Genomic DNA, 17209 nt, shown 5'->3' with positions numbered 1-17209 from the left:
ACAGAAGGTTGTTATCCAGAGGAGCATCCATGATCTTGGCTTTAAAATCACCTGGCAGGGGTTGTAGTCTGAGCCAGGCGTATCTGCGCAAGGTGGATATAGTGGCAGCAGACCTGGCAACTGTTTCTGCAGCATCATAGCTGCAGCAGATAGTGTCTCTGGCTACTTGGGTGGCCAGGGCCAATTTGGAGGGAATGTTGCATTTAGATGGACAGTCAGGGGTGGTAGCCAACAAGGTGGAGGCCTGAGAGACTAGGTCTAGGACATATTTCGCCATGTGGGTTTGGAAGTTTATAGCCCTGAAAGCTAGGGTAGTGGAGGTGTATACCTTTTCCCCCATCCTGTCCAAGGTTTTGCTGTCTTTATTGGATGGCAGTAGGGAAGCAGAAGGCAATTGCCTAGACCGTCTGTCTGGGGATACTGCAACAGCAGCTGGGTCGGCCAAGGGTGGTTTTATTAGGAACTTGTAGTCATCAGGGACTTTGTAAAACCTATCCGGCCTCTTAGGGGCAGGAGGTTGAGACTCGGTTCTTGGAAACAGAAGTGAAGGCATCCAAGAAAGCTGGGTGTACTGGAGGGATGGCTGAAGATGAAAGGGAGTCAAGCTGTAGAAGTTCAAAGCATCTCTTCTGAGTTTCAGAGACTAAAGAAGTATCCCACTTGAAATACTCTCATTTGTGAGATAGTCTCCCCAAATGATAAGTCCTCAGGTGGGGAGTCTCCTTCAATACAGTCCTCTTCAGGTGAGTAATAGTCTATGAGAGATGCAATCTGTGAAACATACGAGCTAGATTTCTCAGAGGAGGAAAGACTGGTCTGGGTCTTCCTGAGTAACTGTTTGCTGAGTAGATGCTAAAGGCAGGGAGGAGGCAGAGGCCGGCCTAGGACTCAGTACAGGGATGCTAGTGGGAGTAAGGCCTAAGTGCCATAAAGGCCTGCATCAAGGATTAAGTGAATGAGTCCCAAGTCTGGAGCTGCCAGAGGTGTCAGGCTCAAGTATTTAGTTTTCTGCTTCCTTTTAGGAGGAGTGTGCATCTGGGTAGGCAGGGAAACAGAGGCCTGCACTGGTGTGGGAGAGATCTCGGTTGGCCGGTCAAGCAATGGTTCCCCCTCAATGGTTATGACTGACGTCTGAATCAACTCAGCTGACATGCTTTCCATGGGTTCTGACAAGGCCTCTTCCAGAGTGGCCGTCGGAACCAGAGTAATTGGGTGTCCCTCTGCCCCTAAAACGGTAGTTGGCGGGACACCCAAAGGCAGAGGGGCATCTGGAGAAGGCCTGCAACCCTTGGTTTCTTCTGCAGTAGTTCAGCTTGGGCAGCCAACTTGGGATCCATCCTAAGCGTGAGGAGTTTAAGGCCTTTGGTTTTCTAAAAATAGATTTAGTAGGGACAGATGGCTGCGCAAGGTCTTGGGTACGAAGGATTGGCAAATAGAGCAGGCCTTGTGGTTGTGCTCTTTACCTAAGCAAAAGAGACAGTGGTCGTGGGAGTCTGTGCATGGAATCTGGCGCCCGCAACTACATTTACTCTCTCTCTCCAACATCAGCTAAAGAAAATAACTACAACAACCAAGCTAAAGCTTAAGTACTAAAAAGGCAAACCCCAACGGGGTACTTATGTTTTAGAAGTCTTCGGACGTAGGAGCGAAGTGGTCGAAGTAATCATCATCTGTGGCTGAAAAGTTCTGAAGTCTGTGCATGTCGTCACATTTACACTCCATGGTTTATGGCCCTACGTGTGATGTTCTAAGCACCTACGGCAGCCAGGCTTAAGCTTTTGTATAGGAGCAGATGTCGGGTCACCTGAGGGCTGGAAATCCCCTGGTATGAATACTGCAAAATGGGAAAAGAAGGACATCAGTGGTGTTGTCCATGCACAACTTCAAGGGTCCTTGCTTCAGACTATCTTGGAAGGTCCTCAGTGCAAAGATGAGAGCCCTCATCTCTCTGATTTTGATGTGCTCCCTCTTGAAGGGGCTTGTCCAGGTGTGTTGCACCTTCAAGCTGCCACAGCAGCTCCCCCACTCCGGTCTGAAGCATCTGTGTACATTTCCTAGACTGGAGTTGGCGGTTGTAAGGGAAGTACAGAGTGCAGAGAGACTTGACCCACCCAAAAGATTTCTTTCCTTAGGCATGGTGGGAAGAGAATTGTGTGGTCCAAGGCATGGGAGTGTTGGGTCAATGTGGACTTCAAGTGCCACTGAAGTTAACTCATGTGGAGTCTTGCCAGTGGCAACATGGGGATTGTGGAAGACATGTGCCCCAAGAGTCTGAGGTACTCTCTTGCAGTCATTACAGGGGCATGGATAACAGACAACAGGTATTCCCTTCAGGCTTTCCACCTTTTGAGGTGGGAGGAATGCCATTATAATGTCTGTCCTGATTCTGCACCCCAGGAAGACTTGGTCCTAGGGGAAGTTGATGGTGAAACCCAGAGACTGCAGAACAAAAATGACTGTCTGAAGATGGTTCTGGAGGGTACTGTAACAATCTGCTTGGATCCGGAGATTGTCCAAGTATGGGAAAATCTGTATCCCTAGGACCCTGCAATAGGCTACCACTGAAGCCCGACACTTGGTGAATACCCTTGGAGTGGTAGATGGTCCAAAAGGTAAAGCAGAGAACTGAAAATATGAGGAACCCACAGAGAAGTGTAAATACTTCCTGTATTTGGGCAGGATGGGGATATGCAGGTAGGCATCTTTGACGTCCAAGGTGGCCAAAAATGCCTGAAGGCATTAGTAGCAGTGGAAATAGAGTATGAAGTGTGAGCATGTGGAAGGTGGGTACATGAAGAAAAAAGTTAAGGTGAGAGATCCAGGATGGGTCTACCATGAATCATCCTTTCTTAAGACTAGGAAAAGTCTGGGAGTAAAAGCCCCTTCCCTTTTCTGACACAGGGACTGGTTGGATAGTCGCTTGACAGAGGAGGCTGTTCAAGACTGGATAGATGCCTCAAGACTGGAAGAATGACCTAAGTCATGAAGTAACCCTTTTCTATGATTGACAAGACCCACTTGTCCAAGGTAATGCCTTTCCAGAAAGGGAGACTGTGAGTGTCTCTGGGAAAGGGGTATAGGATCTGGAGGGGGAAGCAGGGAGTCACAGACTACCTGTCTTGTCCTGAGATGGAGGTTTCTGGGTTGGTGCCTGGGCAGGCTTGGAAGGTGGCTGCTGCTTTCTGGAACTCTTTTTGTCCCTAGCAGGAGGAAGAGGAGCAGAATGTTTTCTAATGAACTGGGTCTTAGTAGGATAATTCCTGTGGAATTTAGGAATTGGTGACAAACAAATGTTTCAAGTTTTGTAGTTCTTTCCCCTTATGTTGAGGGGTTTCAAAAAGTTCTGCCACTTGGGCCCCAAACAAGGCAGTATTGTCCAGGGGAGCATCTAGACGTTTAGCACTGATATCGTCAGGCAGAGGTTGGACCCTCACCAAGAGTACCTTCTGAGCACTGAAGCAGAAGCTGCAGATCTGGCCAAGGACTCTGCAGCATCATAACTGCATTTGATTGAGTGACTTGTAACTTGTGAGGACAGAGATCAGGTTAGAGATTTGTGACTGTGCCCGAATTAGGGAGATCATCCAAGAGCTTTGAAGCCCAAGTCAAAAGGGCCAGGGAGTACTTAAAAGTACAGTTTTGTACCTACCATAAATGTAGATGTCCGATAGACATGCAACTGCAGTCATAACATGTGGGTTGTCCTGCCTCAGGCAGCCCTCGGTCGGCCGGATTCCAAAGTCTGGGTCCGACGTCGGCTGATGTCGCATTTCTCTCCGACGTCAGAGTGGCTGGAGTATATAAGCATCAGCCGACGCCATTTTCTTCAGTGTTTCTTGCCCCAGATGCCAGGTGCCCTCCGAGGAAGGCTGTAATCAAATTGGAAGACAAAAACAGGATTCCAAACAAATAAATGAACAATAAAACAAATACACCATAACAGATATCCCCAGCTAAGAATAACAGGGATAGGAGTGGACCCTAGGCATAGAGGGGCATGGAGGGAGGGAAAATCCGACTGCAGTTGCATGTCTATCGGGCATCTACATTTACGGTAGGTACAAAACTGTACTATGTCCTTCAAGAATGCAACTGCAGTCATAACATGTGGGTAGAATACCATAGCTTAGCTGGGGGAGGAGGTATGCTCTAGGAAAGGGATGGTGTAGCAATCAAACCCTGCAGGACTGACGAAGCAAAGCCTGCTCTGGATCTGGAATATAGAGGGAGATTGTAGTGTTTGGAGAATGTATGCACGGAGCTCCATGTAGCAGCTTCTAGAATGTCCTTGGTAGGCACCCCTCTTAAGAATGCTGTAGAGGTGGCTGTAGCTCTGGAGGAATGTGGTCTGACATTGGCTGGGACAGTCTTTCCATGAAAGGAATAACAGAATCTGATGCAATGTCCAATCCATTTAGAAATAGTCTGTTTTGAAATTGCTTTTCCTTGGACTGCAGGGGCGTAAGCTACAAAAAGTTGTTCAGACTTCCTACTGGCCTTGGTTCTGTCCAGGTAGTATCGAAGTTGTCTGTGAATGTCCAAGGTATGCAAAAGTCTTTCCCCCTTATTCTCAGGATTGGGGAAGAAAGCAGGCAGATGAATGGCTTGATTTAGAGAAACCCTAGATACCACCTTTGGCATAAAGGTAGGGTTGGTCCTTAATGAAACCATGTCTCTGTGGAAAATAATAAAGGGTGGTATTGCCATTAGGGCCTGTAGCTCCGAAACCCTTCTTGCTGAGGTAATTGCCAACAGGAAAGCTGTCTTCCATGAGAGAAATTGCAAGTCAACTGAAGCTGCTGGCTCAAAAGGAGGTAGAGTCAGTTTTTCTAAGACAAAATTGAGGTCCAGGGCTGGCACTGGGGCCTTTCTTGGTGGCTTAATGTTCTTGATTCCCCTGAGGAATTGTCTTAGTAAGGGGTGAGAGAAAACAGGAGGATCAGTGTTGTATCTAGCTGAAATAGCAGATGCATGTATCTTTATGGAAGAATATGAGAGGCCGTTCTTTAACATCTCTGCCAAATATTCCAAGATGAGTGGGATGTTCAACAATGATGCATCATGTCCCTTGCTGGTATTCCAATTGCTGAATCTTTTCCACTTTGCTAAGTAAACCTTTCTGGTGGATGGTCTTCGAGCCTCTGTTAGTATCCGCTGAACTTCCTTGGAGAGAGATAAGCTGAAGTTATTTATGGGATCTCCCAGGCTGTTAGTTGCAGTGTCTGAAGATTTGGATGCAGTGTTTCGAAATTGTGTTGAGTCAAAAGTAGAGGCCACTGAGGAAGGGCCCGCCTCCTGGTGTGACATATGCTCCGTAGTAGTGGGTACCAGTGTTGTCTTGGCCAATCCGGAGCTATTATGATTCCCTTGGGCTTCTCTGCTTTGATCTTTAGTAATACTGAGGTCATCAGTGGTAGAGGTGGGAATGCATAGATTGCTAGGCAGTTCCAGTTGAATGAGAGGGCATCTATGATATGTCCTTGTGCAAAATTTTGGTAAAAGATGGTTGAGGTGAGAGGCAAATAGGTCCACTTCTGGCTTGCCCCATGTCGAAGTGAGTTGTCTGAAGGCCTTCGGATGTAACCTCCACTCGTGTGGATCTGTGAAATTCCTGCTTAGGCTGTCCGCCAACACATTGTCTTTTCCTGGAACAAACTGGGATTGTAACTGGATGTTTAGGCTCAGTGATTTCTCCCAAAGCTGCATTGTCAGTCTGCAAAGGGGATAAGAGTGGGTGCCCCCCTGCTTGTTTATGTACCACATTACAGTGGTGTTGTCTGTCCGTATCATTAAATGGCCTTGCTGGAGTTGGTGTTGAAAAGCCTCGATGGCATGCATCACTGCCAGCATTTCCTTTTGGTTTATATGCAGATGTGTTTCCTTTGGAGACCATTGTCCTTGTATACACCTGCCTTCCATGTGGGGCTCCCCATCCAAGGTCTGAGGCGTCTGTAGTCATGGTCGGTGTTATCTGTGGTTTTTTGAATGACATACCTGTGTTTTCCTGGCTCACCGAGGCCCACCATAGGAATTCCTTTTGTAGGCATGGAATGAGTGGTATGAGTGTCTCCAAGTTGTTGCTGTGTTGAGACCAAATGCTTTTTAGGTACCATTGAAGCTTTCTCATGTGTAGTTTTGCTAATGGAACCAGTAGAATGCAGGATGCCATGTAACCCAGGGCCTGTAGGAATCTCCTTGCAGTCATCTGGGTGAGTTTTGCTAAACCTTTGAAGTAATGAGTTAATTTCTCTTGCTTGCCTTCTGTCAGGTAAGCCATCTGAGAAGCTGTGCCTAGTTTGGCTCCTAAGAAGATTATTTGCTGGGATGGTTGCAGTCTTGACTTTTGGAAGTTGACTGTGTATCCCAGAGCTTGAAGTAATCGTATGACATAATCCAGGTTTTTTGTCAACATCAATTTGTCGTCTGCTTGTATGAGGCAGTCGTCCAGGTACGGGTAAATTTGTATTCCCTGGAGCCTGCAATGAGCAATCACTGAAGCCAGGCATTTTGTAAATACTCTGGGCGGAGTAGATAAGCCAAATGGCAATGCTGAGAATTGATAATGCTCTGGCCCTGCAAGAAATCTGAGGTATCTTCTGCAGCTGTGTCTGATAGGGACATGCAGGTATGCCTCCTTGAGGTCCAGAGTAATCAGCCACGACTCCTTGCCCAGCATGGGAAGGAGTTGCTGTAGAGTCAGCATTTTGAACTTTGGTACTATGAGAAAGGTGTTTAATGCGGACAAGTCCAGTATTGGTCTCCATTGAGATTCTTTTCTTGGAACAAGGAACAGTCTTGAGTAAAACCCTTGGTCTTGTTCTTGTTGTGGAACTCTTTCTATTGCTTTCATTCGAGTCAGCAGAGTGATTTGCTTGATAGCCTCTGCCCTCTGATTTTGTGGTAGGTTTGGCATGCCTTGTTTTCTTGGTAAGGTATGAAAATGAAACCTGTACCCTCGTATTGGCCTCTTCCACGGCCACGTCTGTTCTTACCCCTTTGAAACTTTTCTGGATTAGGAAAGGACCAGTTTTTTGAAGGCCAATTCCTACTGAACCTGGGGGGTTGAACCTGGAGGAAATCTTTCACAGTCTGAACTGATTTTGCTTTTTCTTCGATGGTCTTTAAGACATCCTTAGCATTTGCACCAAAAAGCTTGTTCTTTTCCAAAGGAGCATCCAGAAGCTTTGCTTTTACATGATCTGGTAGAGGTTGATCTTTTAACCAAGCATGTCTACGAATCACTGCCCCTGTCATAGCTGCCCTACATGAAGCTTCCAGTGCATCATATCCACACTGCAGGAAGTGATTGCTTACTTGCTGAGTGTTATGTACAGCTTCCTGCAAAGTCTTCCTGTCTAAAGGATCAGGAGAAGCTAATGTTTTTTGTAAATCTTCTAAGAGATAATCCTGATATTGTAACATATGAAAAAGGCATTTTAAAGCTCTCATAGATCAGGTAGTGGATGTGTAAACCTTTTTACCCCATCTCTCTAATGACCTCGCTTCCCTGTTGGAGGGCAAAGGATTTTTAGAGGTGGATGCTGAAACTCCCTTAGGCCCCTGTGAAATAGTTTCCAAATCAGCAGTATGGGCCCTGAATAAATGGGAATGAGTTTCAGGGACCCTGTAATACCTGTCTGGCTTGGCTGGAGCAGGAGGAAGAGAATCAGGGGTAGCACAAGAGTCAGAATACAAATCATCCAGAACATCAAGTACAGGAGGAATAGCTAAGGGCCTGTGCTGAGGCTTCTTAAGGAAAGTCCTAAGGCGTTTCCTAGAATCAGAATATTCCTGTCCTTGCCACTTGAAATGTTCCCTCATGGTGTGCAGAACTTCCCCAAAAGAAATATCCTCAGGAGGGGAGGCCGAAGGGATGGAATCTTCTGCATCCGAGTCCTCATAGGTCTGGAAGAGCTCTTCCTGGCTATCAGAGTGGACAGAGCCCTCAGAGTCTTCATCTGAAGGAGTAGGGTCAGAGGGTTCAACCCGGGGCCTTTTATCAGGAGGAGGCTGGGATGCTCTCTCAGGATGGGCCTGTGAACCTCTAATCATGGAAATTAAATCAGCAGCCATGGACATAATTTGTGTCTCCGGAGTCGGCTGAGGCAAGGACTTAGCAGAAATATGCTTTGTTTTGCTGGCTGCCTTAGCCCTAGTGCAGGCCTTAATAGACATGGCCATAGGAGGCCTGGCAACTCCACGTGCCGGAGTGACCTTGTCCACAGCAATGGTCTCGGGCATTTCCTCGGTTTCGGTATCCGGAGGAAAATCTATAACTGGCGTAGGAGTAATGTCTGGAATCGGAGTCGTCGGTAATGCGGTGTCTTCGGTTCGGAGCGGTGGAGAGACCGTCTCAGAGGGAACCGGAGCACTCGTGCTAGGTTTTGACGTGGAGTCGGTGGTAGACGCGGGCCGAGAATGTCGGTCCCGGTCTTTTCGCTTTTTAGGAGTTTGCGATGTCGGAAGATCCGACGGCATGGTGTAAGCAAATGTATCGCCGAAAAAATCTTCAGCGAACTCCGCCCGGCGCCTGAGAGTGCGCTTGTTGAAGCGAGCACAGGCTACACAGGCCGAGACGTCGTGGTCTGGGCCCAGGCAAGGGAGGCAGTAAGAGTGGAAATCCTTATGAGGTATTTGTTTACCACAAAAAAGACAATTGTTAACTTTTTCAGTAATTTCTGACATCGGCTGAGGCAAGAAAAGGTCCCCAACGGGGTACTTAGCTTTTTTGATGACTTCGGTATCATAGAATACAGGAGCTGACTGACCGGCACTTGCGAACCGCTTCTGCTTCGGGCACCGCGCGGCAAGAAAGACTGAAGAAAATGGCGTCGGCTGATGCTTATATACTCCAGCCGCTCTGACGTCAGAGAGAAATGCGACATCAGCCGACGTCGGACCCAGACTTTGGAATCCGGCCGACTGAGGGCTGCCTGAGGCAGGACAACCCACATGTTATGACTGCAGTTGCATTCTTGAAGGACATCATGTATGTCTATCTGGTAGTTGATGGCTCTAAATGCCAAAGTGGTAGATATGTACACCTTCTTGCCAATTAACTCCATAGTTATGCTGTCCTTATCAGAAGGAAGGAAGGACAGAGGTAGAGGGTAGCAGTCTGGTGGGTTTGTCTGCAGAGACAGAAATGGTACCAGGATCCGCAATAGGGCATTTTATTAGAAATTATGCCCCCTCTGGGACCTTATAAAATCTGTCAGGCCCTCCAAAAGCAGAGGGTTGGGATTCAAGAATTTTTAGAAGCCGCAAAAAAGGCATCTAAGAAGTCTGGCAGGACTGGTGGAATGATAGAAAGTGAAGTGGTATCCATTGTAGCAGTTCATGATATCTCTTTTGGACTTCCCACATTTCTGTGGAGTCCCATTTGAAAAGCTCTCATCCGAGAGACAGTTTTTCCAAAAGGTAATGTCCTCACCAGGGGAATCCCCCTAAGCAGAGTCCTCCTCTGGGGAAGCATATCCTAGAGGGGAAGGCATTTGTGAAGCACAAGACAGAGAATCCTCTGAAGAGGAATCTGGAGAGTCTTCGGCTAATACTGGAATAGGTCCGACAGTCTGAGGCCTATGGCTGATAACAGGAAGGGCAGCCAGAGGAGAAGCAGCCATGGAAGGCCTAAGGGTCAAAAAAGCACTGGACAAACACAGAGAAAAACTTGCCAATCAGGCAAGCTCTCGAAGTGAAGTCACAGGTTTGTTTTTCTCTTTCTTTTTTAAAGAAGAAACAGGCCTGGAGGGCCACACTAAAGGTGGAAGGACCAGTCTAGACATTCGCAGCAAGCCAAGGTTGCCCCTCATCGACTGCACCAGACATTTGTGTTACCTCAATGGATATGCTTTCACACCATGGTTTTGCAGCCTCCGGAACAGTACCCACTATACCAGAGTCGGCTGGGTTCCATATGTTCCTCCAGGAGTACCTTGGCCACAGGGGGAGCATCAGGTGGAAGAGGTACAGCAGTAGCTCAGGCCTGGTAACTTTGGCCTTCTCTCTTAGTGGTATGGCCAGACGGCCCTTCCATCGCAAGAGCAATACGTTTGAAGAGTTTGTTCTCTAGACAGATATTAAGGGAGTGCAGACTGCTGCAAAGAGTAATTGGGATAAGGTCCTGTCAAATCACTCAGGCATTACGGTTGTGGTTGGGCCCTAGGCAGAACAGACACAGGTCATGGGTGTCCTGACGAAGGATCCGATGTCCACACCTACATTTTCCTTTTCTGGACGACATGAACCTATGCAGGCATGCAGTGACCAAAGAAAAAGAACAAAAAAATGACCCAACGGGGTACTTATCTTTAAATCGCAGGATACGATGGCAGGATGAGCTGACGTTCGACTAGCAGAAGAGAAGTTCACAGGAAGGTACATAAAGATATTACTTTAATGGCCCATGCACCCTATGGCCAATGTCAGACGTCCCACTTACCTTGCAGTGACTAGAGCTTTTGTATACTGGCCGGAAGTTTTGGTTGCTAGGCGGAGGCCAACCCAAAGGTTATGAATACTGCAACATAAGAATAGGAGGACATCTTTTTATCCCACCAATACATAGCAGAAAGGGGATGGAGGGTGAGTCCAGCTACTGCAGCAGTGAGTAATTTTAACATAGTACAGTTGTGTAAGTAAGCTTACCTTATCAGCAGACATTCAAATGATCAGTGCTGTAACAGCCTTAGCTATAAGGGGTTGATTACCAAAGCTTACCCAACCCATGAGGAGAAAGGCTAAGGGTTCAGGCGCCGTAGATAGTGATCTTAGCAAAGCCAGTCTTGGACCTGGAAAAGGATTCCAATATGTAATACTTGGTAAGAGTATGTACACAGGATCATTTAGCTGCCTCTACAGTGCTTATTAAGTCCACCTCTTTCCAATATGTCATCAAAAGAATGCAAGGCTGTAGTAGAATGTGCCTTGACACTGCCTGGATGGTTTTGCAATGGTAAGGAAAAAAAAAAAAACAGCAGCTGAAGACAACCATCTGGAAGTTGTCTGTTTAGGCACAGTGTCCCTTTTTGTTCTTTGACAAGAAATAAATTGCTAATTAGCTTTTCTAAAGGGCTTATAGTTCTGTCAAGATGGTACCTGAGCTGCTTATGTACGTCCAAAGTACGCAGAATCATTTCTCCTTGGTTTTTAGGTTCTGGGTGGAAAACTGAAACAAGTAATCAACTTCACAGAATAAACTCTGAAACCACTCTGGGCATGATGAGGGGTTTGTTCTTAAAGAGACCTTATCCCTGTGGAAAATAAGACTCACCCAACCATGAGTTTTTGCAACTCAGATGCTCTTCTTACAAGTGTCACAGAAATGACGAGTACAGTTTTCTCACCCAAGAACCTAAATTAACTTGATGGGCAGTTTCAAAAGGTGACAAGTCAACTTCTCCAGCACAAAGCGGAGATCCCAAGGAAGAGCAACCTATTTACAAGGTCATCTTGGGTGTAAAACTCCTTTCAGAAACTGTTTTACTGCAGAAGAGAGGGGAAATCCATGAGCAGATGTGCTGAATTAGCCTCGAGATGACCTTTTATAGAAGAAAAGCCAGAGGAAAGTAACTCGTGCAAATATCTGAGCACCAGCTGTTACAAAACCTCTCACAGACCTTTGGTTATTGGTTAGGCTTAGACTAGAAAAATCGTTCCCCCTTAGCAATATTTGATTTTTTTTTGTAGCAAACTTTCTTGCCTAGTTTAGTACCTGCTACACTGCCTCATCAAATAAGTACCTAAAAGGTATTAGACTTGAATCACACTGATCAGTTGAAGCTGACACATACTAGGGTGCATCAAACTCCCAGTCTTGTGAGAGCAGATCCAGTCTGTGAGGAAGCTTATGGTAGTAACTGCCCCTTTGTAAATTCCAAAAAAAGGGAGAACCAGTGTTGCTTGGGCCAAACAGGGGATCACCACAATTACATTTGGGGTATCCTTTTGAATCTTCAAAATTACCCTGGATATCAGTGGAAAGGGTGGGAAACAAATGAACACTCCCTTCCAAGAGAGAAAATAAATGTTTTCCACACTTGCTTACAAGGATCTTTGGAGCAAAATTTGCTTAGCTGTCAGTTTTGAAACTAGGCAAACAGATCTATTTTCGTTTTTTTCCCCACAAATGGATCAGTTTCAGGAAGACTCCCTTGATCAACTTTCATTTGTGCTTGCCTTGGTCCTGCTCAGCTTTTCTGGCAATGTGTTTTGCTCTGATGGAATGTAAGATGCTTGCAGGGTTAAGGAATGCTGAACAGCTCTTCCCAAGTCATCACAGCCAGCCTGCATAGGGCAGCACTAACTTGTACCTCCCTGCTTGTTTACGTGGATATGACTTTGGTATTGTCTGTAATCACTTGAAGAGGTCCTGGGGCCACAGGTGATGGAGACATTAAGGCAAGGATCACAGCCAACATCTCCTTTATGTTGATGTGCTTTGGTTTCTCTGAAAGACTCCACAGGCCTTGCACCTTTATCCCCATGGAAACTGCTCCCAATGCAAAACCAGGTAAATTTGTGGTGACAGACGGGTTTGGGGTCTGAGAAGAGAAGGGGGACCTGGGTTTAGCTGAATGTGTCATCTCCACCAATGCAGTTCCCTTTTTATAAAGGCCCAAACTGGTACTTGATACTGCAGAGAAAGTAAATGCTGGGCTCATGTGCTTTTTATACATCTTTCTCACTTGTAACATGACTAGTGGAATTATGTGAACCAAAGAAGGCATGAACTCTAGAATCCTGGGAATTTTTCTTGCAGAAGTCAGATTGACTGGAGAAGTTCAGGAAAGAGTTCTGATACAAGTCCAACTGTTTCCCATGGTAGGAACAGCAGAAACAGATAGTTTGCTTCGATACTGCCTTGCCCAGGGCCCTGGGATGAAATGAGACAGAGCTGATTAAACTTTCTGATGGCCTTAGTTTTGTCCAAGTAAAACCTTAGTTGTCTGTGGACATCCAAGGAGTGTAGTATTCTCTCACTGTCATTTTTTGGAGATGGAAAGAAGGTGGGTAAAGGAATGGACTGGTTTAGTAATGGTTCATTGAGCACTTTGGGCATGAAGGAGGCTTGGTGCGCATGGTTACCCTATCCTTGTGGATGACCGTGTAGGGTGGAGATGCCATTAGCTCCTGTAATTCTGAAACCCTTCTGGCTGAGGTAAGGGCTAGCGGTAGGACTGTTTTCCATGTGAACATCTGTAGGGAGGCAGAGCTGGCTGGCTCGAATTGTGCAAAAGTAAGTTTTTCTAGGACATAGCTTAGGTCCCAAGGTGGCGGGATTGGCCTTTTCTGTGGCCTAATGTGCATGACACCTTTTAGGGATAGTTTAACATCCAATCTGGAGAGAAGAGAGGGTTCCCAGAGTTAAGCCGGCAGAGATAGCAGATAAGTGCACCTTCACTGAAGAGTATGACGGGTCTAATTTTATGAGCTCTCACACACATTAAGATTAGTGGAACATCCGCTTGAAGGGGGTCCCTATGACTTTGGAGAACCTTTCCCATTTGGGAACATAGAATCTCCCAGTACTGGGTTTCCTGGCCTCCTGCAGGATAGATAGCATGTCCTCAGTGTATCGGTGTCTGATGGGAATTAAAAGTTTATCATCCAGAGAGTTAAGCAAAGCAACTCTACGCGTGGTTGAATGAGAGATCCCTTTTTTTTGTGAGTAGGTCCACCTTGTGAAACAACTTGTGGTGACTGCCCTTTGCAAGAGATTGAAGTAGGGGGATCTAATGCTGCCTTGGCCAATTGGGGGTCATCAGCAAGATTTTTGGCATGTCCCTCCTGATTTTTAGGAGGACTTTCTGAATGAGAGGGAGGGGAGGGAAGGCATACAGAAACAGTCCCTTCCATGAAATGGTGAGGGCATCCACTCTCCACACTAGTGGAGATAGATCCTTGGCACAGAAAGTTGTCAGTTGTCTGTTCTGGGGGGGCAAATCTACTTGAGGTGTGCCTCATTGGTGGACAATGTCTAGGAATACATCTCTGTGCAACATCCACTTGTGATGCAGAGAGAATGATCTGCTGAGAGCACGCGCCTGATGGTTGTCCTGGGATGGGATATCGACTGCCTGCAGTGAAATGTTGTTTCGAGAGGCTAACTTCCAAGCCTGCATTGCTAACCTGCAGAGCAGGAAAGACCTATTCCTTCCCTGTTTGCTGATGTACCACATTACAGTGGCATTTGTCTGTGAAGATTTGTAAGGGACCAAAGTCTTATGAATGGGAAAAAAGCCCTGCAGAGCCAGGTGGACTGCAGTCATCTCCCTTACGTTGATGTGCTTCTTCTGGAGTGATGGGTCCCCATAGGGCTTGTACTTTGAGGCCTTTCATGGTTGCTCCCCAGCCTAGCTCTGGGGCATCTGTGTGCATTAGCCAAGTTGGCATGGTGGGCTGCAGGGGTAGGCCTGGGCTTAGTTGTAGCTACTGAATCCACCACTTCAGTTCTGTCTTTAGGGTTGGAAAGAAGGATATCTGAAAATTCAGTGGGTGGCTGTGTTGAGACCACACATTTTTCAGGTAACACTAACTTCCTCAAGTGTAGCCTGACTAGTGGCAGCATGGGAATGGTGGCTGCCATTAGTCCTAGGAGGCCCATGAATTGCCTTGCTGACAGATGACCGATTAGGAGGAGGTCCTGAAAGTGGTTAACCAGGGAAGTTATCCTGTCCTGAAGGAGAAAGGCCTTATTCTGCAACCCAGGAAGGTTTTGTCTTGTGCTGGGGAGAGGGATGATTTTGTGAGGTTGAGTGTGAATCCTAACCTCTGTAGCAGAGACACAGAGGAGGACAGATGGTTTTGGAGAGAGTGTTCTCTCTCTGAGAGGATGAAGATGTCTAGGTAGGGGTAGATTTGAAAGCCCTTGGTCATGCAGTAGGCTATGGCTGGGGCTAGGCACTTTGTAAAGATCCTTGGTGCAGTGGATAAACCAAAGGACAAGGGAGTAAATTGAAAGTGCGAACAGGGTCCAGCAAAGCATAGGTGCTTCCTGTGGTTTGGGTGTATGGGAATGTGGAAAGCCTCCTTCAAGTCCAAAGTGGCCATGAAAGCTTTGGGTGGCAAAAGTGGAAGCAGGCTTTGAAGAGATAGCATTCTGAAAGAAGGGACATTCAGAAAGAGGTTTAGGAAGGATAAGTCCAGTATGGGCCTCCAAGGGCCGTCCTTTTTTGGTACCAGAAATAACCTGGAGTAGAATCTTTTTCCTTCTTGGCTTGGTGGAATGGGTTCTATAGTTCCCTGAGCAAGAAAATCTTGGATAATGTGATGGATTAGGTGTAGTTTTTTTTTTTTTTTTTTTTTTTGGGGGGGGGGGGGTGCCTAATGGAATGGGTTTTTCCTGCCAAGACAAAGCATTCCTTTTCCAGTAAGGCCACGACCCAGCAGTCTGAAATGACTTCGCTCCAGAGGAGAAGATAGTGAGAAGGCAATCACGCATCATTTCTTCTGTCTTGAAAGGTCTGCCTGTTGGGGGGGCTGCGAAGTGGTTGTCCTAGAGGAGCTTTGTTTCCTGGCCCCTTTTCTTTGTCTGGAGGATGAATGGGGTAGCTGGGGCAGGGGCTCTACTGACAAAGGAGGTCTTTGCAGGATATTTCCTGTAAAGCTTCAGTACTGGGGATACCAGTAAGTGTTTCAGGTTTTGGAGTTCTTTACTCTTCTCCTGTACGCTTTTAAAAGGTCTGCAAACTGTTGTCCAAAGAGGAGTTTTTATCCAGGGGCGCATCCAAAATTTTTTGTTTTAAATTCTTCAGGCAGGGGCTGGAGCCTAAGCCATGAATATCTGCATAAAAAAGAAGCAGATGCTGCAGATCTAGCAGAGGCCTCTGCTGCATCATAGCTGTATTTTAGAGTGTCTGGCTACGCAAGATGCCAGGGACAGCCTAGATGCTATTTGCATCTTGTTTGGGAAGTCAGGTAATGAGGACAGTAGGGATAAAGCCTGTGATACCAAATCTAGGGCATATTTCACCATATGGGTCTGATAATTAATTGCCCTAAATGCTAGAGTGGAAGAGGTATACATCTTCTTTCCCAGCCTGTCCATTACCTTACTATCCTTGTCTGAAGGCAAGAGTAATGAGGAAGGAATGAGTTTTGACTGCTTCTCAAGGGCCACTGCTATCACAGCAGGGTCCGCCAAGGGGGCTTTGCAAGAAATTTGTTCTCATCTGGGACCTTATAGAAACAGTCAGGTCTCTTGGGAGCAAGAAGCTGAGAATCAGGATTCTTTAAGGCTGATGCAAATACACCCAAGTATGCTGGAATCACCGGTGGAATGGCTGATGGGGAGGGTGATTGAACCTGGAGCAGCTAAAAATACCTTTTTTGAATTTCAGTCATCTGGGCTGTATCCCGTTTAAAATGCTCCCTAATTTTTGTAATAGTTTCTCCAAATGTAATGTCCTCAGGGGGAGGAGTCTCCCTCAATGGAATCCTCATTTAGGGAGTAGTAGTCCAAGGGAGAAGCTATTTGGGATGAGTAACTGACTGACTCAGCTGAGGAGGAGGAGGCTTCTTCATCCTGGGAGAGGGTGGGGGGGGGAAAGAGGTAGCTGAGGCAAGCCTGGGGCCAAGTACAGGTAATGTGAGTGCAGTGCTGGCTGAAGACCTAAGCGCCATGAAGGCCTGCAGCAAGGACTGTGAGGAGGACTGCCAGTCTGGTTGTTCCTCAGAAGGAGTAGACAAATGCTTAAGTCTTTTATTTCTTTTTTAAAGGAGTTGATTTGGTAGATGGTGAGGGCCTAGTTTCAGGGATCTGGCCTACAGATGAGTCTGAATCCTGGATCACTGATGGTCATCCGGTAGAGCCTGGTTCCCCCCTCAACTTCGGCAATAGCAGAAGTTGGAATAACCTCCGTGGACATGCCTACCGGTACTTTGGAAGTGGCTTTCTCAAGGGCAATTGCTGAAGGTGCCGGTTCTAGTGGATGTCCCTCAAGCCCTACATTGGTGGTTGGTTGGTGTCTGACGACAGAGGGGCAGAACTGATGGGCCTAGAAAACTATGGTCTTCTTTTTTGGTGGTTCCGCCTGGGGTGCAGACTCCGGATCATCTCGTAAGGCTAGCTTCTTTAACTTCTGGTTCTCAAGATATAAATTGCGGGCAGCCAGATAGCTTCTGAGAGTTTTGGGAACAAATGACTGGCAGATGGCACAGGTGGTATGATTGTGTTCCCGGCCTAAACAGAACAAGCAAAGTTCGTGAG

At 46.7% G+C, this 17209-nt stretch overlaps 1 protein-coding gene across 2 annotated transcripts in view; it reads right to left on the bottom strand.

Moving 5' to 3' along the window:
* Positions 1-17209, bottom strand: part of SETD5 (SET domain containing 5) — a 2687190-nt gene that overhangs the window by 573657 nt on the left and 2096324 nt on the right. The gene's annotated exons all lie outside the window — the stretch shown is intronic.

The sequence above is a fragment of the Protopterus annectens genome, chromosome 7.part0 (assembly GCF_019279795.1).
Source record: "Protopterus annectens isolate FY-2018-M chromosome 7.part0, PAN1.0, whole genome shotgun sequence".
Classification (NCBI taxonomy): Eukaryota; Metazoa; Chordata; order Ceratodontiformes; family Protopteridae; genus Protopterus; species Protopterus annectens.
Note: the sequence above shows the minus strand (reverse complement) of the source record. Positions and strands in the feature narration are given on the sequence as shown.